Below are 27,740 nucleotides of genomic sequence, written 5' to 3'. Positions count from 1 at the left end.
GGTTACTCATTCACAAAAATTTAAACTGTGAATAAACAATCATGCATTAGGAAAACGCCTTTATTGAAATAAAACACTGACACCATTAATAAAATACACCATTAATAAAATATTTTTATTGGGAAAACAAAATCCCCCTATTAAAAAAAATGATGGCACTTGACAAAATGATCTGCTCACTGTCCCACTGGCTCACACTCAACACTTCTCCAGCCCCATATAACATTGCCCTGGTGTCTTCAGAATGTATACAAATGGGTGGGTAATGTGAACTTTCCTCAGTCGTGCTGTACTTCATCTCAGTGTGGGGTGACCCTCAATGTTCCAGGGACCGTGGCATTTTTTGAAGATTGGACCGGACATCATTGGGCATTGCGCAGGCCTCTTCACCATTGGGTTGACCCAGAGGCCATCAAGCGGCATCCTGTACTGGTAAGAGCCAGACATCATGCAGAGTTCGGTTGTGCCACTCTCCAGAGGTTTGGTGAGCGGGTGTATGCCCAACAATTCTCCTTGTATAGACATCTGCATGCAGACAACTTTAATTCTGAAGTTGCTGTTGAGGAGTACTATCTGCTAATTTCTTTCATCCAGTTGTTACTATTAAAACAAAAAAGTGATACAAATTCAAAAGTAAAACTAAACACAAAAAAATAATATATAAATAAAAAAATTATAATGTCCAATAATGTGCAAAAAAAATTTAAATTAAACATAAAATCTTTAGTGACAAATAAAATTCAAATAATTCAGAAAAAATGATATTTCCCCAAAAAAAAAAAAAAAAAAAAACTTATTTGGGATTCACCATCCCCAGCACTTCAAATCCTGAGGATCCACCATCACCAGCACCTTATGATGAGGCACAGTGAACATACTCACTGTTTGGACTCCCCTTTCCAAAGGGACTCCATCTGTGGGCAGGCTGCTGACTGTATATTAATATTGCTAAATTAATGCTTAGTCATTTAAAGGAGAAACTCCTACTAAGAGCCAATATATTATGTTGTTTATTGCCTGTGGCGTCAGGGCCTAGAAGGAGCTGACTGACCAAGGGTCTCTTCTTCCCTTGCTTTGATTTGACAGTGTCTTGATATATATTGTTATAAATCTGTGAGAGACTGATCTCTGCAACAAGAGAGTATATTTGTTGGTTCAGGGTTTGTTTCCTTATTAACTAAATACATCCAGTAAAGTATTTTCTAAAATTCTAATATCTGTGTTAGTGTCTGCAGTGACTCATCTAACCTGGTGTGCCAGGGTAGAGGTTGTTCTTGGGGTTAAGGCAAAGCAACAAGGGACCCAAATACTCAAGTGGCTCCTTCGGGGGTAACGCTCCACACTTAAATGCTGCCTGATGTTATACATTTTAGTCTAATCCTCTGCCAATTCGTTAGGCCCTTCCTATTTTGGGATCTTCCAGATCATGAGAGTGAGATCTGTCAATAATGAATAGCGAGGAAATAAACAATCATACTTACCTTTAAATTATTATTGTGACTTTTTATTCATATTTTCCTGCCTCTGTGTTGTTTGGTCTCCAGTCCCACGCCACCACTTTGCCTATGGACTGCGTATGTATGACATGAAGCGCATGACCCCATGCTCTTCATCTCACACATGCTCCATATGACACTAAAAAAAGATGTAAATGTACCTGTAACAGAACTTGTAGCATGTCTTGGAGGCCATTTCAAAACCTACCCAGGAATGCTAATTGTCCAACCTCTAGTAGTTCAGCAGCTCCAGCGATGCAATGTCCAAAAGCTTTCTCACAGCAACAACATATTTTACCCAACTTTGTGCATGCATCCATTATTGCTTATAGAGAAAGTGACGGTAAATCCAACAGTTTACAATTGTTACCAGAACAAGAGATGAGGGTAAATCTTCCAATGGGGGCACCTGTCCAGTGGCAAATATTTAAGAGGTCATAGTTACATAGTTAGTCTGGCTGAAAAAAGACAAAAGTCCATCCAGTTCAAATTACGTCCTGTTAAAGCTCTGGGACAGGATGTAAAATAAAATCATCCCAATGATGCACAGACAGCACAAGGTAAACTGACAGGGATTTAACCTTTACAGCAGACTTTCCCTCCAAAAACAAAAAAACACTAGAGCATGTTGCAGTCAAATAATAAAGTAGGTTTCTGTCTTCAGACCTTCCACTGGTCTGGCTCCTTTCCTGGCTGTACAGGTGGTCCTCGCTCTAAGGACAGGTGAGGCTGAGTGATCCTTCTTTCCAGCACCCTGTCTGAAGGTAGGCCCTTTCCCACTTGGCCCCCTGCCAGGCTCCTGCATCTCAGCTTCCTCACATCTTCCACCCAAACCCTCCTCCTTCTGAGCAGGCTCAATCATACCTAAGGGCTTCCCTGGTCCCATGCCAAGTCTCGTGCCTGGGGATTGGCCAGAGTTCCCTGAGTATGCAGACCAGCCCCTCCTCACCCCCGCCCACTGCTTCAAGAATCTTCTCCAAGATTCCAGAGCAGGGGGAGGTATCAAGGAACTGATCTGCAGAGCCTCTCAGCCCTGACTCAAATTTGACCCAGCTGAGTAAAAAATAATCAACTAGTTAACTAGTTAACTAGGAGCATGTTACACTAGGTTTCTTTGAGCCTAGGCAGGCTTCTTTGTAGAGGTGGAACATAACATCGGGATGTGGGAAAAGTGAAAGAAATGAGGCAAGTAAAAATAATCAATTTAAAATCTAACTTACCAGGAGTTGGCCTAGTACTCTTTTTGACACATACAGTGTTAAATGAATAAAGGTCTTAAAATGTTTCCTCAGCAATTTTTTTGTTGTTGGACAGTGTAAAGAGTGGTTAAGGATGCATTCTCACCTGCAAATGCACCACGCCTCTGATTTGATGCGAGAACCCCGCGATTAGATATGAGAGGCAGTCCCATTGAAAGCAATGAGTGGCTGCCAGCTATACAGCTAATCAAGGCCACTCAAGCAGTAATCACTCAAATGTGAACAGTTAATCATGGGAACCCCTGCTGGGGGTGAATTTGAAGACATGAATGCACCCTAAAATCCCTGTCAGTATTTGCTTTACTGTCTGTGACTCATTGGAAAGATTAACTTCACTTCCTGTCCCAAAGACACAACAGGAAGTGAGATTAAAGCTCTCCAAAACATGGGGAAAATCACCTCAAAGACAGCTGTCCCCTATTCTAAGATTTCCCCTCACCTCTTGTTCTGGCGACCACTGAATTACACAGGTTAAACCTAACAGAGTTCATCTGACATGACAGCCTCAATGCTACTAATATTTTCACAGGCTTTATGATGACTGATATGGAATGTAACTTCCTATGGAGGTCACTGTGGCCCACCACATAGTCACTCACAATGACATTGCACTTTCCTTTTTACAGTGACTGAGCACTAAAGTCACTCCAAACTCAAAAAGTGTAAATTTGCTATATTAAAGGAAACATCTGGAAATATTAATTGTGCCTCAGCTGTACCCTAAAAAATTTAATTTGTTTGAATTCTAGATGAAAAATAGCAGCGCAACTTGGTATGTGAGTGTTCCTTGGCACGTCTGTGCATACTCCTTCAGCCATGGAAAGCAAATAGCTTGATTTCCCCATCAACACAGTCAGTGTTGATGGGGGAATCCTTCGCTATTGCGTTCTGCCAGTGGGGATCGCAGGGAGTCTTCCCCACTTGCAGAATACAATAAGCACTGCTGGCGGATATAGTGGATCGGGCAAGAAAAAACAAATGATGGATAGACTTCAGTACAACCAGCCTGCCCATAGACAGATTCAAATGTATCCATTCCCTGCTGAACCATCCATGATTCAATCCATCTATGGCCGTCTTAAAGCATAGCTGATTTTGATTGCTAGTCTCTCGAGATTTGGAGTGAGATTTCGTGTTCATATTGTGCTACTCATTGTTCTGCTTGCTGGAGGCTCTGACTTGAGGAAGCAAAGCCCTGCCTCTACCAAGATGGCTGCCTCCACACAGCACAGGACAAGGCATGATAAGTCACTAAATGACAAAAGATCAGGTGCAGGTAGACCACAGGCAATATGGGTCACTAGTCCTTTGCCTTTTTTATTGCCACAACTTCCAGAGTTCATTTCCTCTTTAACATGGAACGCACCAGCATTTCTAATAACTGTGACTGTCCATGGCTATTATAGAGTGAAGTCTGCTTCTTCTCTAAATATAATGTGCTCTGAATATAAACACAGCAGAACAAGCATCTTCCTGTTCACACAGGTGGTCTGTGCTGTTTGTAATGGCGTTCTTATCTGGTAGATCTTCAGCAGTTACAAACCACAGTGTGGGATGTAATGAAATATCCTGTGTTTGGAAGGAAATGTAACACTGCCTCATTTAACTGATAGAAAAAATGTACTTACATAATTAAAGGAGGACAGTGAGTTTCATTTCACATCACCTACCATCTGAGTATTAATTTAACGGAGTGTCATATTTATAAAGTGACAAAAAAATTCCCTTTGCAAGTTTTAAGGCCGAATTCCAAGACACGCTATAATTTCATATTTAAGCTTTCTTCCACGTGAGTAGTAATTGTTTCATAATTTACTGCAGAGATAAGAAATACTTAAAAGTTGCTGCAACGACACAGTTCCTCCCACAATTCAGCGACTCCCTCCTCGCAGTCTGGCCCCCCCGGAGGAGAGACCTATAAGACCCTTTTCATTACATTCCACAGACATGAGGCCTTTCAAAACTACATAGAGCTGTACATACAGTAAGTACAGTGTACAATTATCATGAACTGCAATCAAGGTGAAAGACTTTGCATTAGTGGGCAAAGACCAGCAATAATTAGTACAGTGGTGACATGATGACGTCAGCATTGTTTTGAGGACTGAATACAAGGGGCAGTTACTTGACCAGAAGCCTAGATCAAGGAGATTGAGTACCTGTGACTGGTCCTCTGAAGTGGAAACATAGGACCAATGCTCATATTTAGAAGATATTGTAAAACTGCCCAATAAGGTGAATGAGCAGGCATAAGTGGGCAGAGACCAGTGGTAGAGAGAGAGTAGTAGCGACCAGTGGGAACAGAGGACCAGGGACAATATTTATGAGAGTGAAGGGAAGACCCCCCGGGTTTTCCTAAGACTTTTTGTCATGTGAGAGCTTCCCTCTGCTCTGTGTCTGGGGGTTGATGGGCATCTTAGGATTCGTTCACACCAATGCGTTTTTTAGTGCTTTTTGCTTTTTGCAAACCATTTAACGTGGTTTTCTATGGAACATGTTCACATCTATGCTTTTATGAGCTGCTGCATTTTTGGAAAGGGTCAGGGACTTTTTTAAAAGCAAAAAGCAGCGTTTGTGCTACAATAGAGTTCACTGCAGAAGCTGTTGAAATGCATGGTAGTGCATTTTTGAAGCATTTTACATTTTGCATTTTTATTCTGCCCAGCAACAAAAGAATTCCACTTTAACAGAAAAAAAGGGCTGAACAAAACGCAGTAAAAACACAGTAAAAACGCATCAAAAACGCTTGTGGCAAATGCAAAACAAACTGTGAAAAGCACTGCAAGATGGACAAAAAGCAAACTGCATAGGTGTGAACAGGCCTTACTCTGTAGATGCTCCTGCAGATTTGCCACCATGTGTTCTGCATCTCTGCTTAGTAATAATGTGCAGGGGCGGTGTCTATGTTGATATGTTTCTTTGTTTAAAATACTTTATGCTTCATGCTAAAAACCCTAATAAAGACATATTTATACTATATCATGCACTTTTACTTTTTAACCCCACACACCTATTTTAGTTCATTTTGTGCCACCAACTCAGATACCTGGAGAGCTGCAAATATTATTAGGTTAATAGAAGCCTCAAAGTGTAAAGTTTTACTAAACTCATGACTTTGCATTCATTATATTTGCTCTCCCACAGTACACAGAACATGGAATAGCAATTATTTTATTAAATATAAACTGATAAATACTTTTCCTCAGCAGTATATAGCAGTCTTGTGACTTCTATCAGTGTCTGGCTGAGCCCTGGTTCAAGCTCGTAGGAGGAGGTTTCATTCTCATCTGACTGTCCTATGAAGCTGCATGACCCCTGACCCTCTTTGTGGACAGTGCTGATTGGCCCTGTGCCAATCACATGCACCCCCCCAAAAAAAACCCTCTCTAGCAATACACACCAAACTGAGCATGTGCAGAGTGCCTAGGGCTCTGTACTATCAGCAGACAGGGGACTATGGAAGAAGGGGAGGATAAGATAAGACAGAATCAAACAGCCTTAGGTGGAGGATTAACTTTAAATTATTATTGTGACTTTTTATTCATATTTTCCTGCCTCTGTGTTGTTTGGTCTCCAGTCCCACGCCACCACTTTGCCTATGGACTGCGTATGTATGACATGAAGTGCATGACCCCATGCTCTTCATCTCACACATGCTCCATATGACACTAAAAAAAGATGTAAATGTACCTGTAACAGAACTTGTAGCATGTCTTGGAGGCCATTTCAAAACCTACCCAGGAATGCTAATTGTCCAACCTCTAGTAGTTCAGCAGCTCCAGCGATGCAATGTCCAAAAGCTTTCTCACAGCAACAACATATTTTACCCAACTTTGTGCATGCATCCATTATTGCTTATAGAGAAAGTGACGGTAAATCCAACAGTTTACAATTGTTACCAGAACAAGAGATGAGGGTAAATCTTCCAATGGGGGCACCTGTCCAGTGGCAAATATCTAAGAGGTCATAGTTACATAGTTAGTCTGGCTGAAAAAAGACAAAAGTCCATCCAGTTCAAATTACATCCTGTTAAAGCTCTGGGACAGGATGTAAAATAAAATCATCCCAATGATGCACAGACAGCACAAGGTAAACTGACAGGGATTTAACCTTTACAGCAGACTTTCCCTCCAAAAACAAAAAAACACTAGAGCATGTTGCAGTCAAATAATAAAGTAGGTTTCTGTCTTCAGACCTTCCACTGGTCTGGCTCCTTTCCTGGCTGTACAGGTGGTCCTCGCTCTAAGGACAGGTGAGGCTGAGTGATCCTTCTTTCCAGCACCCTGTCTGAAGGTAGGCCCTTTTCCACTTGGCCCCCTGCCAGGCTCCTGCATCTCAGCTTCCTCACATCTTCCACCCAAACCCTCCTCCTGCTGAGCAGGCTCAATCATACCTAAGGGCTTCCCTGGTCCCATGCCAAGTCTCGTGCCTGGGGATTGGCCAGAGTTCCCTGAGTATGCAGACCAGCCCCTCCTCACCCCCGCCCACTGCTTCAAGAATCTTCTCCAAGATTCCAGAGCAGGGGGAGGTATCAAGGAACTGATCTGCAGAGCCTCTCAGCCCTGACCCAAATTTGACCCAGCTGAGTAAAAAATAATCAACTAGTTAACTAGTTAACTAGGAGCATGTTACACTAGGTTTCTTTGAGCCTAGGCAGGCTTCTTTGTAGAGGTGGAACATAACATTGGGATGTGGGAAAAGTGAAAGAAATGAGGCAAGTAAAAATAATCAATTTAAAATCTAACTTACCAGGAGTTGGCCTAGTACTCTTTTTGACACATACAGTGTTAAATGAATAAAGGTCTTAAAATGTTTCCTCAGCAATTTTTTTGTTGTTGGACAGTGTAAAGAGTGGTTAAGGATGCATTCTCACCTGCAAATGCACCACGCCTCTGATTTGATGCGAGAACCCCGCGATTAGATATGAGAGGCAGTCCCATTGAAAGCAATGAGTGGCTGCCAGCTATACAGCTAATCAAGGCCACTCAAGCAGTAATCACTCAAATGTGAACAGTTAATCATGGGAACCCCTGCTGGGGGTGAATTTGAAGACATGAATGCACCCTAAAATCCCTGTCAGTATTTGTTTTACTGTCTGTGACTCATTGGAAAGATTAACTTCACTTCCTGTCCCAAAGACACAACAGGAAGTGAGATTAAAGCTCTCCAAAACATGGGGAAAATCACCTCAAAGACAGCTGTCCCCTATTCTAAGATTTCCCCTCACCTCTTGTTCTGGCGACCATTGAATTACACAGGTTAAACCTAACAGAGTTCATCTGACATGACAGCCTCAATGCTACTAATATTTTCACAGGCTTTATGATGACTGATATGGAATGTAACTTCCTATGGAGGTCACTGTGGCCCACCGCATAGTCACTCACAATGACATTGCACTTTCCTTTTTACAGTGACTGAGCACTAAAGTCACTCCAAACTCAAAAAGTGTAAATTTGCTATATTAAAGGAAACATCTGGAAATATTAATTGTGCCTCAGCTGTACCCTAAAAAATTTAATTTGTTTGAATTCTAGATGAAAAATAGCAGCGCAACTTGGTATGTGAGTGTTCCTTGGCACGTCTGTGCATACTCCTTCAGCCATGGAAAGCAAATAGCTTGATTTCCCCATCAACACAGTCAGTGTTGATGGGGGAATCCTTCGCTATTGCGTTCTGCCAGTGGGGATCGCAGGGAGTCTTCCCCACTTGCAGAATACAATAAGCACTGCTGGCAGATATAGTGGATCGGGCAAGAAAAAACAAATGATGGATAGACTTCAGTACAACCAGCCTGCCCATAGACAGATTCAAATGTATCCATTCCCTGCTGAACCATCCAAGATTCAATCCATCTATGGCCGTCTTAAAGCATAGCTGATTTTGATTGCTAGTCTCTCGAGATTTGGAGTGAGATTTCGTGTTCATATTGTGCTACTCATTGTTCTGCTTGCTGGAGGCTCTGCCTCTACCAAGATGGCTGCCTCCACACAGCACAGGACAAGGCATGATAAGTCACTAAATGACAAAAGATCAGGTGCAGGTAGACCACAGGCAATATGGGTCACTAGTCCTTTGCCTTTTTTATTGCCACAACTTCCAGAGTTCATTTCCTCTTTAACATGGAACGCACCAGCATTTCTAATAACTGTGACTGTCCATGGCTATTATAGAGTGAAGTCTGCTTCTTCTCTAAATATAATGTGCTCTGAATATAAACACAGCAGAACAAGCATCTTCCTGTTCACACAGGTGGTCTGTGCTGTTTGTAATGGCGTTCTTATCTGGTAGATCTTCAGCAGTTACAAACCACAGTGTGGGATGTAATGAAATATCCTGTGTTTGGAAGGAAATGTAACACTGCCTCATTTAACTGATAGAAAAAATGTACTTACATAATTAAAGGAGGACAGTGAGTTTCATTTCACATCACCTACCATCTGAGTATTAATTTAACGGAGTGTCATATTTATAAAGTGACAAAAAAATTCCCTTTGCAAGTTTTAAGGCCGAATTCCAAGACACGCTATAATTTCATATTTAAGCTTTCTTCCACGTGAGTAGTAATTGTTTCATAATTTACTGCAGAGATAAGAAATACTTAAAAGTTGCTGCAACGACACAGTTCCTCCCACAATTCAGCGACTCCCTCCTCGCAGTCTGGCCCCCCCGGAGGAGAGACCTATAAGACCCTTTTCATTACATTCCACAGACATGAGGCCTTTCAAAACTACATAGAGCTGTACATACAGTAAGTACAGTGTACAATTATCATGAACTGCAATCAAGGTGAAAGACTTTGCATTAGTGGGCAAAGACCAGCAATAATTAGTACAGTGGTGACATGATGACGTCAGCATTGTTTTGAGGACTGAATACAAGGGGCAGTTACTTGACCAGAAGCCTAGATCAAGGAGATTGAGTACCTGTGACTGGTCCTCTGAAGTGGAAACATAGGACCAATGCTCATATTTAGAAGATATTGTAAAACTGCCCAATAAGGTGAATGAGCAGGCATAAGTGGGCAGAGACCAGTGGTAGAGAGAGAGTAGTAGCGACCAGTGGGAACAGAGGACCAGGGACAATATTTATGAGAGTGAAGGGAAGACCCCCCGGGTTTTCCTAAGACTTTTTGTCATGTGAGAGCTTCCCTCTGCTCTGTGTCTGGGGGTTGATGGGCATCTTAGGATTCGTTCACACCAATGCGTTTTTTAGTGCTTTTTGCTTTTTGCAAACCATTTAACGTGGTTTTCTATGGAACATGTTCACATCTATGCTTTTATGAGCTGCTGCATTTTTGGAAAGGGTCAGGGACTTTTTTAAAAGCAAAAAGCAGCGTTTGTGCTACAATAGAGTTCACTGCAGAAGCTGTTGAAATGCATGGTAGTGCATTTTTGAAGCATTTTACATTTTGCATTTTTATTCTGCCCAGCAACAAAAGAATTCCACTTTAACAGAAAAAAAGGGCTGAACAAAACGCAGTAAAAACACAGTAAAAACGCATCAAAAACGCTTGTGGCAAATGCAAAACAAACTGTGAAAAGCACTGCAAGATGGACAAAAAGCAAACTGCATAGGTGTGAACAGGCCTTACTCTGTAGATGCTCCTGCAGATTTGCCACCATGTGTTCTGCATCTCTGCTTAGTAATAATGTGCAGGGGCGGTGTCTATGTTGATATGTTTCTTTGTTTAAAATACTTTATGCTTCATGCTAAAAACCCTAATAAAGACATATTTATACTATATCATGCACTTTTACTTTTTAACCCCACACACCTATTTTAGTTCATTTTGTGCCACCAACTCAGATACCTGGAGAGCTGCAAATATTATTAGGTTAATAGAAGCCTCAAAGTGTAAAGTTTTACTAAACTCATGACTTTGCATTCATTATATTTGCTCTCCCACAGTACACAGAACATGGAATAGCAATTATTTTATTAAATATAAACTGATAAATACTTTTCCTCAGCAGTATATAGCAGTCTTGTGACTTCTATCAGTGTCTGGCTGAGCCCTGGTTCAAGCTCGTAGGAGGAGGTTTCATTCTCATCTGACTGTCCTATGAAGCTGCATGACCCCTGACCCTCTTTGTGGACAGTGCTGATTGGCCCTGTGCCAATCACATGCACCCCCCCAAAAAAAACCCTCTCTAGCAATACACACCAAACTGAGCATGTGCAGAGTGCCTAGGGCTCTGTACTATCAGCAGACAGGGGACTATGGAAGAAGGGGAGGATAAGATAAGACAGAATCAAACAGCCTTAGGTGGAGGATTAACGACTTAGGGTTCCACAGTGAGTATAACAAGCATGCTTTACTGCAGTGTTCCTCACCCTTTTGTCAGTCAATGCACCCTTTAAATTATGCACAATCTCGAGGCACCCCATTCTAAAATGTAAAAAACTAAACAAATAGTTTTACATAATGCAGCATCATCCACACACATAGGACACCCAACATTAGAGGTGATTTAATCTTCCAAAGCACATACACTTTTGCACACTGGTACTGACTAGTTTTGCAATGCTTCTCTCCCTCACTCTGCTAATGTGACCCCAGTGCTGATGGTGAGGGGCAAACAAGGATGCTGTGCAGGCACCCGACATCCTCCTTATGAACCGATTAGGTCATTGGTTGTTAGGATGTCGGCAGCTGGAAGATTGTATTGGTGAACAACGAAAACCTGTTACTTTGAGTAACTAAAAGGTAGGCTTGCACACAATTTTTGGGCAATTTTTAGGTATTCTGACAAGGCGCCCCAGAAGAAACCTGAAGGAACCCAGGTTGGAAAAGGTTGCTTTATTGCATAAACAGACTGATTTTACTGTTGTGGGTTTAGTAACACTTTGAACAAAGTTTGTTTATATGCAGCAACACAAACACTAGTAGCTTGGCATGTCTGGTCAAGAATCTCAAGAGATATTGGGCCCTTGCCATCGGGCCTAATGCTGGCCATAGACGGGTTGAAAATCGGCTGATTTTTCGTCCGATAAAAAAAATCGTCCGATTTTCGCACCGTCAGTGGGTTAATTGGTCGGCCGTTTTTCAGGATTTTTGCACATTTTTTTTAATCGGTCATGTTGGAAAATTCAGATTTGGGCATTTGGGCATTTCGAATACCTAGTAATGTCCTTTGGCCTATGCAATGCCCCAGCAACGTTCCAGCATTTTGTAAATGACATTTTCAGAGACTTCCTAGACATTTTCGTTATAGTGTACCTTGATGATATTTTAATTTTCTCTGCTTCCCTTGAACTCCACCGAGACCACGTACAGAGAGTCCTTAGCCGCCTAAGACTTCATGGTCTTTACGCCAAGCCTGAGACGTGTGAATTCGAATGCCAAAGAATCCAATTCCTTGGATTAATCATTTCCACGGAGGGGTTCAGGATGGATCCTCAGAAGGTTTCTACCATCTTGGAGTGGCCTGCACCAGCAGACAAAAAGGGAATACAACATTTCATTGGACTCGCAAATTTCTATAGGAGATTCATCAAGGGCTTCTCAGCCATCATAGCTCCTATTAACCAGTTAACCAAGCAGGGCATCCGATTCCATTGGACAACCGAAGCACAAACAGCTTTTGACTCCCTAAAGGAATTATTCACCTCAGCACCCATCCTGAGTCATCCAGATCCAACACTCCCCTTTGTGGTGGAGGTTGATGCATCAGAAAATGCAGTGGGAGCAAAACTTCTACTATACCCGGTAGCATTCTTTTCCCGCAAACTGTCTTCCCCAGAGAGGAATTATGATGTGGGAGATAGGGAACTGCTGGCAATCAAATCGGCTTTGGAGGAGTGTAGGTATCTCTTGGAAGGAGCAGCACACCTAGAATACCTGAAGACGGCTAAGCGTTTAAAACCCCAGCAAGCAAGGTGGGCACTCTTCTTCTCACGTTTCACTTTTCATATTACCTACAGGCCAGGATCCAAGAATGTTAAACCCGATGCCTTGTTCCGGATGTTCGACGATCCTAAGGATCTCCCCATTCCCGACACGGTGCTCTCAGCAAGAAACTTCTGTCTCTTACAAACAGAACTGTTGGTACAATTCCAGCAAGCATCAATGGGGGCTCCCTCACCTCCAGGAGTAACCCTATCGGCTAAAGAAGGCTTATTGTGGTCAGGAGACAAGATTTTTGCACCAGAAAGTGTACGGCTCAAGATCTTAGGGCTATGTCACTTTTTGTATCGCCTTCCCCTTCCTTTAGATTGTAAGCTCCACGAGCAGGGCCCTCACATTCCTTCTGTACTGAAATGTATTGTAATTGTATTGTCTCCCTTATATTGTAAAGCGCTGCACAAACTGTTGGCGCTATATAAATCCTGAATAATAATAATAATAATAAATGTCACGATCATCCACTGACAGGACACTTTGGAGTCCACAAGACTCTAGACCTAATACAACGCCACTTCTGGTGACCTGAATGGGAGAAGGACTGCAAGGCGTACGTAAACTCATGTCCTACATGCATACGAAACAAGACCAATAGGAGCAAAACATGGGGTCTACTGAGGCCCTTACCAGTCCCCAATCAACCCTGGAAGATGATTTCCATGGATTTCATCGTGGAATTACCCCCATCTGAGGGTTGTTCGGCCATATTCGTTGTGGTGGATCGCTTCTCAAAGATGGCCCACTTTGTTCCTATGAAAGGAGTACCCTCTGCAACAGAGATGGCCCAAAGTTTTATTAAAGAAATAGTAAGACTTCATGGAGTTCCGAGAAATATTGTCTCTGATCGAGGAGTACAGTTCACCTCAAGATTTTGGAGAGCACTGTGTGAGAAACTAAGAATAGAACTATCCTTTTCATCTGCCTATCATCCCCAGACTAATGGACAAACAGAAAGAACAAACCAGACACTGGAACAATATATCCGTTGTTTTACATCATTTTCTCAGGATGACTGGTTGTCATTGTTGCCTTTTGGCTGAATTTGCCTATAACAATTCTAAGCACTCAGCTACAAAGCATTCTCCATTCTTCTCAAACTATGGATTCCATCCGTCATTCTTATCCAACACATTGCCTGAATCATCGATCCCAGCAGTACAGAATACCTTTTGGGTTCCTGCAACAGAACAACAAACTACTATAGGAGGCAATCCTGAAGGCCCAACAAGATAATAAAAACATTTTTGATAAGAAAAGAAAGGGGGACCTGATCCTAGAGCCTGGTGAAGAGGTATGGCTGTCTACAACAAATTTAAGATTGACATATCCCTCAAGGAAACTCGGTCCCAAATTTCTGGGACCTTTAAAGAAGAGGATAAACAACGTATCGTACAAACTTACTTTGCCTGAAACACTGAAGATACATCCGGTATTTCACATATCATTGCTCAAACCCTCAGTACCTAATCCTTTTCCAGAACAGAAATCAAAGCCACCTGAATCTATTATCGTCAATGGCGAAAGAGAATATGAGGTGGAAACAATCATTGATTGCAGGAAGAGAAGGAATCAACTCCAATATCTGATCAAATGGAAGGGATTTGGACCTAATGATAATTCTTGGGAGCCAGCATCCAATGTTCACGCAAGAGATTTAATCTTGGCATTTAAATGCAGGTACCCTGAGAAAATGGCCCAGTTGGGCATCCGGAGGCTGCCCTTAAGAGGGGGGCACTGTCAGGGAAGAAATGTCACAGCTGCACACACCTGCACATGCTGACGTGCACAGGCGGGCTATTTAAACCCCTGCTACAAACAGAATGCTGCCTTCTGGTATACTACTTCCTGTATCCTGACTCCTGTGATCCACTTCCTTGACTGACAACAATTGAACTCCACCTGCACTGACCCGGCTCTCCCTTTGACTATCCGCTTTCCTGCTCCTCTGTACCTGATCCGTCTGATCGATCCTGACCTGGCCTGCCTGACTATTCTACACTGCCTGTGACTATCCTTAGCTACCAGCTGACACGGTCATCCACATCTTAGCTACACCTCTCTGCTGCACCTGCTCACCTGCATCCTGCTACCTGCATCCTGGTATACCGGGTCTCCACCTGCCAGCTGTCACCGCAGACCCGTCAGGCACTCGTGCCCCTCCCAGCTCATTACTTCCTGTCTACCCTATCAGGGTTCCCGAATGGGAGTGGTAAGAGGACGCCCTCTCTCCACATCAGGCTCCACCACCAGGTACGTTACACCCGCCCCCCCCCCAAAGGTGCCAATCCTTAATGGGGAGCGGCGGAGCAGCCCTTAAAGCGGAACTTCCCCTTTTGGGTGGAGCTCCGCTTTAAGGTAAACCTTATCTGTCTTAACCACATGCCGCCCAGCCACTGTATAAATACGGCGGCAGGGCGGCAAGAGGAGGCAAAACCATGTTTTAAAACGTGTGTTTTGTAAACAGGTAGGGGGTGCGTGCAAGGCGCGCCGCCGCCCTACCTGTCCCGCCGATCACAGCCACGTATGTCAGTCGCCGGATCACAGCCGGTCCTTACTGGCTATCTCCCGGAGATCGGTGGCAATCAGTGACAGAGAGCACGGCTGTAGTAGCTGTGCTTTCTGTCACTTCCCTGACAGCTCGAGGACAAGCTGAACGGGACAAAAGAGTTTCTCTCTCCCGATCAGCCTGTCCCCATCCAGCACACACCCCCGCCCCCCAGTAAAACACTCCCCCTCACACAGATAACCCTTCCCTGAAAAATAAAGTTAACTTTATTGTTAACTTTATTGTTACAGTGATCAGTGCAAAAAAAAAAAACACTGACACTGTACTAGTGGCACTGGGGAGGAAGCTCGCCAGTGCCATTAGTACAGTGTCAGTGTTTTTTTTTTTTTGCACTGATCACTGTATTGGTGTCACTGGGGATGTGAGTGACCCCAAGTCAGTACCCCCCAATGTCAGAATGTCTGCCGCTGTCCCGCAGTCCCGCCATAAGTCGCTGATCGCCGCCATAATTCACTGATCGCTGCCATAAGTCACTGATCGCCGCCATTATTAGTATAAAATAAAACTAAAAATCACAGTATCTTTCCCGCCATTTGTAAACGCTATAACTTTCACGTAAACCAATTAATTTACACGTATTAAGTTTTTATTTTAGCAAAGACATGTCGCAGAATGCATTTTGGCATAAATTTATGACTAAATTTGATTTTTTAATTTTTTTTTACTGGACATGTTTTATAGCAAAATGTCCAAAATATTGTTTTTTTTCCTCAAAATTGTCAGTCTTTTTTTTTATAGCGCAAAAAATAAAAACCGCACAGGCGATCAAATACCACCAAAAGAAAGCTCAATTTGTGGGAAAAAAAGGATGTAAATTTCATTTATGTACCATATTGCATGACCGCACAATTGTCCGTTAAACTAGCGCAGCGCTGTATAGCAAAAAAATGGCGTAAATTGCAGTATCTATACCAGCAATGGGCAAACTACGGCCCGTGGGCCGTATACGGCCCGGCGGACCTTTTAATCCGGCCCGCGGAGCTAGGCTCCCGCTAGGCTCCTCTCACAGTCCGCCCTGAAGACCGGTGTAGAATGAAAATCTGTCTCCTATGAGGATCTGTTCCCCTCGACGTATCTGCGCATGTGCCGGAGATCGCCGATCGGCTGCTAATGCCTGAAACTGGCACATGCGCAGATACGTCGAGGGGGACAGATCCTCATAGGAGACAGATTTTCATGCTACACCGGAACGGCGCGGGAAAGGGTGAGAGGAACGCGCGGAGCAAAGGTAAGTGAATTGACACAGGGGGGACTTGGGGACTTAATATGGGGGATGAATTAATATGGGGAATGAATTACTACAGGGGGGATGAATTACTATAGGGGGGATGAATTACTATAGGGGGGATGAATTACTATGGGGGATGAATTACTATAGGGGGGGTGAATTACTATATGGGGGATGAATTACTATATGGGGGGTGAATTACTATATGGGGGATTAATTACTATATGGGGTATTAATTACTATGGGGGATGAATTACTATGGGGGATGAATTACTATATGGGGGATGAATTACTATAGGGGGGATGAATTACTATAGGGGGGATGAATTACTATATGGGGGATGAATTACTATAGGGGGGATGAATTACTATATGGGGGATGAATTACTATAGGGGGGATGAATTACTATATGGGGGATGAATTACTATAGGGGGGATGAATTACTATATGGGGGATGAATTACTATAGGGGGGATGAATTACTATATGGGGGATGAATTACTATGGGGGATGAATTACTATATGGGGGATGAATTACTATGGGGGATGAATTACTATATGGGGGATGAATTACTATGGGGGATGAATTACTATATGGGGGATGAATTACTATGGGGGATGAATTACTATATGGGGGATGAATTACTATGGGGGATGAATTACTATATGGGGGATAAATTACTATGGGGGATGAATTACTATATGGGGGATGAATTACTATGGGGGATGAATTACTATGGGGGATGAATTACTATATGGGGGATGTATTACTATATGGGGGATGAATTACTATATGGGGGATGAATTACTATAGGGGGGATGAATTACTATGGGGGATTAATTACTATGCTTACTATGGGGGAATATTACTATACTTACTATGGATGGCACATACACATCATTCATCTACTCTTGGTCCGGCCCCCGGGTCCATTATATGAACCCATTGCGGCCCTCAAGTCAAAAAGTTTGCCCACCCCTGATCTATACCATAGTTTGTAGACGCTATAACTTTCACACAAAGCAATCAATATACACTTTTTGGAATTTTTTTACCGAAAACATGTAGCGGAATACATTTTGGCCTAAATTTATAACCAACTTTGAGTTTACTTTATATTTTTTATAGCTAAAAGTAAAAAATATTGTTTTTCTTCAAAATTTTTGGCCTCTTTTTGTTTATAGCGTGAAAAATAAAAAGCGCACAGGTGATCAAATACCACTGAAACAAAGCTCTATTTGTGTGAAAAAAGGACGTAAATTTAGTTTGGGTGCAGCATTGCATGACCGCGCACTTAGTTGAATTAGTGCAGCGCCGAGTAGCAAAAAGAGGCCTGGTCATTAAGGGGGGTAAATCCTCTGGAGGTCAAGTGGTTAAAATATTTCTATGCAAATAACATGATGAAGTTCAGGCACCTTGTAAAGCCTGAAAGTATATGCAAAAAAGTATTCACATCTTTCCTTTTCCATTTTTTCCCTTTTGGCTTCTGCCCAAGTTGGGATTACAGTGGACATTCACTTCAAAAGACAATGGGGTTGATTACCAAAACTGGAGACTGCCAAATCTGGTGCAGCTGTGCATAGAAGCCAATCAGCTTCCTTAGAGGTTTATTGAACAATCTAAAGTTCGAAGCAGATTGGCTACCATGCACAGCTGCACCAGATTTGGTACTCTCCAGTTCCAAATCCCGCTCCAGCTCCCTCCCGCTTCCTGCTTCCCCCTCTTTATGTCCAGAAAGCCAGGCAGAGCCCTTCCACGCATGTGCGCATGCACCAATGAAAAATGTCAGTACCAGTGAAAGAAGGCTGAGCCATGATTAAGAGGACTTAAACCCCTTCTTAAAGCCTGCTGCCTCCTGGCCCTAACCCTTGTCATTCAACTTTCAAAGAGGAGCAAAAGTCAGGAAAAGCAATTAGTAGTAAGCCCAGTTTTTTTATAAGAAAAACTTTTTATATCTCTTCTGACAAAAAAATTTGTTTGGATAGCAATGGTTTTTTTTATATAGGAGATGATATATGGGTTCTTTCGACATTCCCACAGGGTGTGGGTTTGGATGATTCCCCTTGCTGTCTGGATGGTTCTGGAAAGTAGTGGGTTGAGAGAGTCAAATCTGCAGTGTGAAAATGTACGTGGTCCCAGTCAATCCCTGGGTGAGAGTGCCCAGAAGGTGGCTGGGAGTGAGCATAAATACTATGAGGACTGGAGCTGCTCTGTTCTTCCCCAGGAGGAAAGTTTCCCGGGCAGAAGAGCTGCTGCCTTTCCTGGCAGTCCAGCTGAAGATTCTGCTAGTCTTATTGAGATCCCAGCTATGCATAACTGGGGTGCCTATTCTGCTGCAAATTCTTAGAGAACTAAAAGAGGGTCTGCCTGAGTCTGGAGGGAGACATCCAAATTCCAGGGACACTGTGAGTACAAACCTGAAAGAAGAATCTTAGTGACTGTTGTTGTTGTTGACCCTCTAATATTAGGGCTTGCCTGGCCTGGGACATTGCTGATGAAGACGTAATAGTAAAGGTAATAGTGTCCTCACATTATTTTTTAGTGTTCTGGAATATCCAACACCTCCTCTACACCCATTAAAGTTCAGTTTTTCAAAATAGCATCAAAGAAGGCAACCCCTCAATTGTTTACGGAGTCAGAGAAGTGAATGTTGCTGTTTACCTAGCTGGTTCTGCACTAGTGGGAAGGGAACCCGGGACAAAATAAGCGGCCTTTTCAAGGTTGAGTGCTACAGCTGAATAATAGAACAGTAACAATGTAATTCATTAAATCATTTAGAACTGAACACAACTGTAGCAGAAATATCAATACATAACAAAACTGTAAAGATCACCAAAGCAATTTAGTTGACTTGACTACATTGTATGAGTGAAAGGCCCTGTCTGTGCCACTGGCTAGTGGACCTAGAAACAGTCTACCAAGGGCCCTGGTTCATCTTTCATTCGTTGTAGTGCTCAGTTAGAGTAATATAAACATAGGTAGCCAAAAGGCTTCTCTCCATCGAAGAGAGTTTTGGAGACAGAGGTAAGGGATTAAACCTCTGTCAGGGGTGGAGCTGGATTGGTGACATCACTATGCACTGATGCACTTGCATGTCCCGTGTTTTGTGAATCTGTACACCGCTTGTTAAACTGTAAGTGTAATAGCCATCTAATAAATGCTTTTTAATGATTACTGCACTATGAAACTTTTCCTTTCTTCTGGTTTTAAATGTTCCTTGGTCTGAACTATGTGGCAGTTGGAGTCTTAGGTCTACTGAAGTGATTCCTGTGGGGGAAACCTTTGCTGTAATACACTGAACCATCTGGAGTCTACACAGTCGTAATCAGAATTGAGAATTGGGGCCCATTAGACTTCTCAATGTTGACAAGAAGATACTGCAAAAATAATTTTCTAGCGTTTATTTTCTGTTGCAGGCAATTTACTTTCTCATCAGCAGCATTGTTTGGTTCAGAAGAAGCACTTTTTCAGCTGTGTTAGCTGTCCGGGAGGTCCTCATGGCTGCAGGCTGGGGAAAGTAACTGCTGGAATTGGATAAGGCCAAAGCTTTTTATGGGGTCAATCATAAGCACTGCTTCTTGGCAAGAATGGCCTGGAGGGGGGCTTTATTGATTGGCTGAAGACATTATACAAAGGGGCTGAAAGCGTCATGCTTGTAAATAGTTGGATCGGATGGCCTTTTGGGGTTTGCTCAGGTGTGCATCAGGGGTGTCCTTTGAGTCCTTTGCTATACACATTCCCAATCAATCCCTTCATTAGGAGGTTAGAGAGCAGACCTTTGTGTGGAGTTCCTTTGGGCATTCCTGGTGAGCCTCCTCTAAGGGTCGTGAACTATGCTGATGTTGTGTCCGATTTCATCTCTGGGACAGAGGAGGTAGAAGAGGTGGTCTCGGTTATGGAACAGTATGCTGAGGCATCTGGTTCAAAGATCAATCAGAATAAAAGTGGGGTTTTCTGGATGGGAGAAGAAGGCGAAGGCTTTACGCTACCAGACGCCTTCCCAGAGCCCCAGCAGGAAATTAAAGTTTTAGGTATCAGATTTGGTCCTGGTGATTATGACCTTGTAAATTGGGTAAGCAGGCTACAAGACGGTAACTTGTAGCCTGCTTACCCAATTTACAAGGTCATAATCACCAGGACCAAATCTGATGCCTAAAACTTTCAATTCCAATGTTCCCAGCTGGAAGGATTGGAAACTCTCTTACAGGGAAAGGACTGACCTATTTAAACCTTATCTGATTCCGGTATTTTTCTATGTCAGCTTTGTCTGTGTTTTGCCAGTGTCTCTATATGGGAAGATCTACAGCTGTTTCTTCCAGCTGTTATGGGGAAACAGACTGAACCTCATTAAGAGGTCTGTAACCTACCTTCCCAGATGGATGGGTGGCTCAGGTATGGTCAACCCAGTGGTTTTCTTTTCTCTGATGTTTTTGAAACATAATTTTGGAAGTATGCTGGCAGACGAACAGTCTGGGTGGGTTGGTATTTTTCAGTCCTGGTTTAGGCCTTTTCTGTGGAGCTGGGAAAATGATGGGCCAGTGAAAAGCCTGAGGGTCCCACATGGTAAGCTCCCGGCTTATGTTGTCCTGAGCCTGAAAATGCTTCGACAGTGGCGAGTGACAGTGGAAGAAATTAGGTCTCTTCCTAGGAAGGCCCTGGAGAGGAGGGTTGTTGAATCTGCCTTTAGCGAGCCGCTGCCCTTGAGGGATTGCTCAGGCCCTGTTATGAGGGAGGGTCTGGGTCTGATGAATATGAGGAGAATCCCTTTAAAGTTTTGGGATTTGGCCTGGCTCTCGTTCCATGGCAGACTCTATGTAAAGGACAGCCTGAAGCATCACTCTGCGAAGAACCGTGGTTGTCCAAGAGTGGAGTGTGATGGGGTGGAGGAGATGATGGACCATTTCTTGCTTCAGTGCCTCTTCAATATAGAAGTCTATAAGCGGGTGGGTGGGGCTCTGGGTATCCCTTTCCTTTCCCACTTGAGTTACGCACACTGGTCTTACAGAGCCTTTCAAGCTCACTGGGATTTTGAGACACTTTTTCTAATTAGCTTAGTAGTCCATAACTTCACGCGGAATGCACGGTGTCAGGTTTCCATTTGCAAAAAAGTCCTTCCTGTTAAGGTGGGGGTGCACAACAATCTGGATGAGGTTGGGAAGATTCGGGGTCTTGAGAAGGATGGGTGGTGGCCAGAAGCCTGGACAAAGGTGTGAAGAAATGTCAGGTCCCTGTAGTTGCTATCCATCAGTCTCTGGGTGTGCGGCTTTTCTTTCCGTCCTTTCACGTCCCCTAGATTTTTATAAGATCAGATTTCTTAAAAAAAGCTGCATGCATGGGTTCAATGTTTAATCATTTCTTAGCCTGAGGGTGTGTTTAGGTGGAGGTAGGGTTTGTTAAGCTGCACTATAATGGTAATAACAATATTAAATGTGTTTTGATTTGTATATTTAGTTCTGCTTATGATGTTACTGGGGAAAAAAGCTGTTTCCTGTTTTCTATGCTGAAGTATGCTTTTTTTGTTTATTTACAGTGTATATATATATATATATATATATACATATATCAAAAAAGCAATATCGTGGTGCATGTGAGACCTGGTGTAAGTATGTGCTAAAATAGAATTATAAATTCTGCCATAATTAGGAGGTTTTGGAAGCTGCCCCAATTAACTGAATAAACACTCTAAATAACAAACCATAAATAAATAGGCATTTGCTTAATAAATAAGTATACTATAACATAAGAATGGAATCACGAATTTATGTAAAGTGCTCTCCCAACACCACGTCTAATAATTAACCTGATACAGGGTATGATAAAGTCCAAAAACTTGTAAATGAATGAGAGTCCCATAGGAAGGTGTCAATTAGATCCAGTGAATTCTTCTCCATCACTCCTGAGTAATAAATGAATTTCCCACTCACCAGAAGGTGTTGACCTCCACTTTGGGTGGTCAGATAATGCTATGTAATCAAATGTATGGATTCCCAACTGCAGGCTCTCATACCATGGATCTCCAGGCTCCCCTTCTTATAGTAGCTCTCAAGGAAGATAATAAGGTGCCTATATCCCGGCATTAGTCTGTTTAGCCAATATGAGAACATCAATCCCACTGTGGAAAGCCAGCGTACACTCCAAGCCTCGCATTAGAGGACCTGGAACTGACGGGATCGCACTTCTACATATGTTTCACCTGGTGGCAACTTCAGGAAGTTAGCGTTATTTGACCACCCAAAGTGGGGGTCAACACCTGCTGGTGACTGGGAAATTAATTTATTACTCACGAGTAGTGGAGAACAAATCACTTGATCTATGTGACACCCTCCTATGGGACTCTCAATCATTCAGGAACTTCCTGAAGACGCCGCCAGGTGAAACGTACGTAGAAGCATGATCCTGTCACTTCCGAGTTCTACATGACGTCAAATCCAGCCTGCTAATGCGAGGCTTGTAGCGCACGCTGGCTTTCCACAGTGAGATTCATGTTCTCATATTGGCTGCACAGACTTAATATCTTCCTTGAGACCTACTATTCATTTACAAGTTTTTGGACTTAATCATACACTGTATAAGGTTAATTATTAGACGTGGTGTTGGGGGAGCACTTTACATATATTTTGAGATTCCATTCTTATGTTATAGTATACTTATTTTATTAAGCAAGTGCCTATATACTTATGGTTTGATATATTTATTTTTATTAATTCTGTATATATGTATATATGTTTTTATTACACTGTTTGTAAGAATTTTAATAAACAAAAATGTACACAGTGGAAATCAGTTTCTGTGAACTGAAAAAGTGTGCTTGATCTCTTTTATTGTGAGATCATATCCATCTGGTAAGAAGTTTGGCTGTAAGGAACCACTTTGGCACGTTGAAGCACTTTAATATTTTCATTCATCACTGAGCACTTTAAGACACCTGGAGATTAAGTGGAGTTTGGATTATATATGGACTTTATCATAATACTGTACTTATGACAAATGTTTAATTGGTATGAATATTGATCTCATGTTGCACAAGTACAATATAATAGAGTTGATTATTGATTTGTGTTTATATCGCAGAAATATAATTGTATTCAGATTTTTTTTGTATAGGTTTAGCATAAAGGAGTATGTGCATGTACATTTTTAATTTGGTCCGGTATTCAGGATTTGTTTGGTGCAGCAGCTTTATAGTGTGGTTAAACTAAGAACAAGTATTATTTTTTTTTGTAGTTTTTAAGCTTTTATGCTGCCTTTTTCCCTGCAGGGGATAATCACCCTTTCTATCTGTACTGGTGACAATTGTGTGGGAAATTTTTTTTCAATGATTGCCAACAGAACATAACGTGAGGAAATATTTCAGTGGGAACATCTGTTGCTTTCACATTTTCCAAGGGGGGATTCCCTCAAAGAGTTCTTGTTGTATCGCCAGGATAATACCAGAAGTGAATCAATCAACTGCCTCCATGGAACTTCCAGTTCTGAGGGATGTACTATAGCTGTCCAGCTTATTACAGACTTGCTTCTTGGTCTTGGAAGCATAATTTGAACACTTGCAATGTGTTGCACACGTCATCTACTGCATGTGCAACACACTGTATACTCAGAGGTTAATTTTACCTTTTCTTTCTTCATCCTCATTTCCCCCTCAGCTTCCTCTATATCTCCCATAATTCCTATCTTTGGAATCCATTTCAGGTTTCTCTTGAGATCCTGAAATGTTAGGAGGTACAAGATTTTAATTAAAGAGAAACCAATACTGAATTTGACTATTTTGTTTTTACTTTTTAGCATTCTATGTTTTATACAGATGTTTTATATTTGTTTTTTTACAAAGTTTATTTTTAATTAAACATTTATTACATGACAAAGGATTCACACAATAGTATGGTTATGTAAAGACACTGTCTGCTGTGAGGCTGGCTATGTCTGACTGTATGGTGATGGATTCACCAAGGGTTTCTAGAAACCAGGAAAAGAAGGGCAAAACTCCACATGCTAGCTAGAAATAAGAAAGAATGTTTCCTATATATCTAAGAAAAACTATTTTAAGTCCTGACCATGAACAAAATAAATAATAAATACAAAACTACTATATATTTTTTAAAAGTAATGTCCATATCTGTTAGAGGCAGTTGGTCCTAATGAATTCACCAAACTTTATTTGGTTTTCCCACCATATTCACATCTTGATGTTCCTCTCTTAGGTGAAACAAAATATCTGATTGGATTTATCAATCAGTGTCTCAACCTCAGAGAAACTGGTTTCTCTGTGTACTGATGCATCACACACATCCTATTCATTTACACTTGGTATAAACTTGCCCAGTTTTCAAATCTCTCCAAGTGACCTTATGTGTTTTAGGTATTGTTCTATTGTATTTTTTGTTTTTTTCCTGGTTTGTCATAATCTGTTTGTTTATTGTGCCTGAATGTTTTTTTCTCTGTTTGCGACTGTATGTCAAGCTTATAAAAATGTGCTTCCTCATAAAGAGAAAAGTATATATGATATTCTGGATTAATATTTTATCACATTCTTTATCACATTCTATCAGAAGGTTGGGACCTTATTTATGGGAATTTGGTCTTCCCAAAGTCTGGCCTGACCTCCAACTGTGATGTCAATTTTAAAATAAGTCACCAGACTCCCTATGCCCCACCCTTAAGTGTACAGTGTACTTATGTACAATATATTTTGGGAATGTTACAACAAGGAGTGGTAATGAGGCAGCACTCAGTAATGAAGCAAATTCAACTCACAACTGAAAAACCAGACTGGCCTGTAATGTTAGGACTGAAATAAAAACAGCCTTAGGTTAGGTCCAAGCCCTAACCAAAGAGATCACCATACAGATTAAAGCTGTTCTCCGGTAACTTCCTTTCCAGAAACACACATCCTCCCCCAACTTCCCTCTAAGGCTACATTATCACACACTAACAGTCTGTGTTATGGGCACATAAAAATTGTCCAAGTAACTGTGGCCAGAACGTGGCAGAAATGCTGAAATTCTAGGGTTGGTCAGAAACGCTCATTTGAACTGTTACATGGGAAAAATGGCAGTGCTAGCCTTTGATTTGTACAGAGCACAAAACTGACAGCTGCTGAAGACAGCTACTGTTGGTTGCACACAATATGTGCATGCAGTAGTTAGTGCCACCAGCAGGCATTTATTGTTTTTTTTTTTTTTTATGACAGCCAGCCCTGGCTGCGGCTGTGTGGCTGTCTGAATGTAATTATTGAAAAAAAACAAACAAAAAAAAAAGCTACCCAAAGGGTGGTCCTGAGTCTTCTATCTATTGCAAAATGGGAGAATGCTTCTTCACCAGGCAGTGCGGGCACAGATTGCTGTGCTAGATGACTGGTCTCCCCTCCCAGAAGTGGCTCAGTAAGGGGTACAAACAGCAGATTCAGGTAAGTGAAAAAATGCTGTTAACCACTTCCCTTCAGAGGTACGTAAAAGCTTTTACATAGGGTCGCATGTATGCAGTCTCTCAGTGTTAAACTGAGAGACTGCATACATGCGGTCCTACGTAAAAGCTTTTCTGTGCTAAAAGTGTGCACCCTGCGCACTCCCAGCACAGTTACTGACAGGGACCAGAAAGCTCCCAATGCATATTTGTGATCAGGAGCTTTCTGATCATGTGTCTGCTGTGACAGCCAATCATAACCCTCTGCCTCCCAACATTCAGCAGCGCATTAAGGGCCGGGAGGCGGGAAGGGGTTAAAATAGAAGGAAAGGCTTGCATTAATTCACACTCCAGCAATCATACACAACAATACAATTAAAGTGTTATGTGTGAAATTGTAAACATATTTTTTGTACCTTTTTGTGCTTAAAAAATGCTTCCTTCAGGTGACTGCAAACCTCATAACTTTTTTCAGACAGTGCAGCTGTTGGGTGTGTCTAGAAGCCAAAATGAGGTTAGGAGGAGCTGCAGCACATTCCTATTAATGACAGGCTGGGTGGGGCAAGGGCGGGAAGAGGATGGCTAATCGGAACTGTTCTGTAATGAATACATAGACACCGTCAACAAATTAAATCAGCTCCGCAGCCTCCCTCATTTTATTTTTAACCCTGCTTACCAGGGGTTGCCTTCTGCAGAGTTCAGACACTCACCCACCCAATGGATCCAGTGTTGTCACGCTGTTTGCCTCTGCTCAGTCCTGCGCCACCATGTTTAGGTGTGACGTCATCTTTTCTTAATTCAGCCGGCCAGTCTACCAAAAACGCTCCGCCAGACCCTCCCCTCCTCCTTTACTGAATGGAGGGACAATGCCTCCTGGGATATGTGATATGCATATCCCAGGAGACAAAGTGTGCACAGTACACTTCATTCGCCTAGACAAATTACCTACACAGGGGAATGGCCAGAACACTTTTTCTTAAAAAAATAAAATAAAAAAAAGGTAATTAAAAAAATAAAACATAACTGCTTTATTTAAGGATAGGAAGGGTGGAGAGGTGGGAAGATTGTCAAAATGGTGACGATCTGCTTTAAGGACGTGCCTGTGAGCAATCACACTCGGCTGTGCAGGCACACTGTTGACCGTAAAACTCAGGGGATTGCTGATTGTCTATGTTAGACTGTTGTCTCTAATCTAGACAATTAGCAATTAAAGTGTTACTAAACCCAGGACCCTGCTCTCACGATATCTGGTCTCCCACAGTACACACAACATGGAAATGTATTATTTTAGTAAATATAAACAGATAAATACCTTTTCCCATCAGCAGTTAGAGCAGTTTTGTGACTTCTATCAGTGTCCAGCAGAGCACATGTTAAAGCTTGTAGGGGCTGTTTTCATTCTGCTCTAGGAAGATGCAGGACCCCTGACTTCTGTCTGGACAGTGCTGATTGGCCCTGTGTGAAGAAGGGGAGGATCAGAGAAGTCAGGATCAAACAGCTTTTTTACACAATGCAGAGGATTAACCCTTAGGTTCCATGGTGAGTATAACAAGCATTCTTTACTGCATATATAGACTGATTTTACTGTTGTGGGTTTAGTAACACTTTAAAGACACTGGCAAGTGTATGTATAGTCCCAACTTTGTGTTTTATGCCTGGATAAAGTAGGGTACCATTTAAACCCCATTCAGATTACATTTTGCTGTCTTTGTCTTGTTATTGAGATTTCACTTCTGGTATTATCCTGGGGATACAACAAGAACTCTTTGAGGGAATCCCCCCCTTGGAAAAATGTGAAAGCAACAGATGTTCCCACTGAAATATTTCTTCACCTTGTTCTGGTGGCAATCATTAAAAAAATATTTCCCACACAATTGTCACCAG

General features: G+C 42.2%; 1 long non-coding RNA gene across 1 annotated transcript; it reads right to left on the bottom strand.

Annotated features, from left to right (window-relative positions):
• Positions 1-89: 89 nt before the first annotated feature.
• LOC149455497 (uncharacterized) lies at positions 90-27,305 on the bottom strand. Its single transcript, XR_016314042.1, has 2 exons — positions 27,169-27,305; positions 90-600 (listed from the first exon to the last, which is right to left on the bottom strand). It is a non-coding gene; the product is annotated as an uncharacterized LOC149455497 (long non-coding RNA).
• Between the last annotated feature and the right edge of the window lie 435 nt (positions 27,306-27,740).

The sequence above is a fragment of the Staurois parvus genome, unplaced genomic scaffold, assembly GCF_062004578.1.
Source record: "Staurois parvus isolate SC_StPar_1 unplaced genomic scaffold, SC_StPar_1.0 ptg000392l, whole genome shotgun sequence".
NCBI classification, from domain to species: Eukaryota; Metazoa; Chordata; class Amphibia; order Anura; family Ranidae; genus Staurois; species Staurois parvus.
This window is presented reverse-complemented; position numbering and strand designations above follow the sequence as displayed.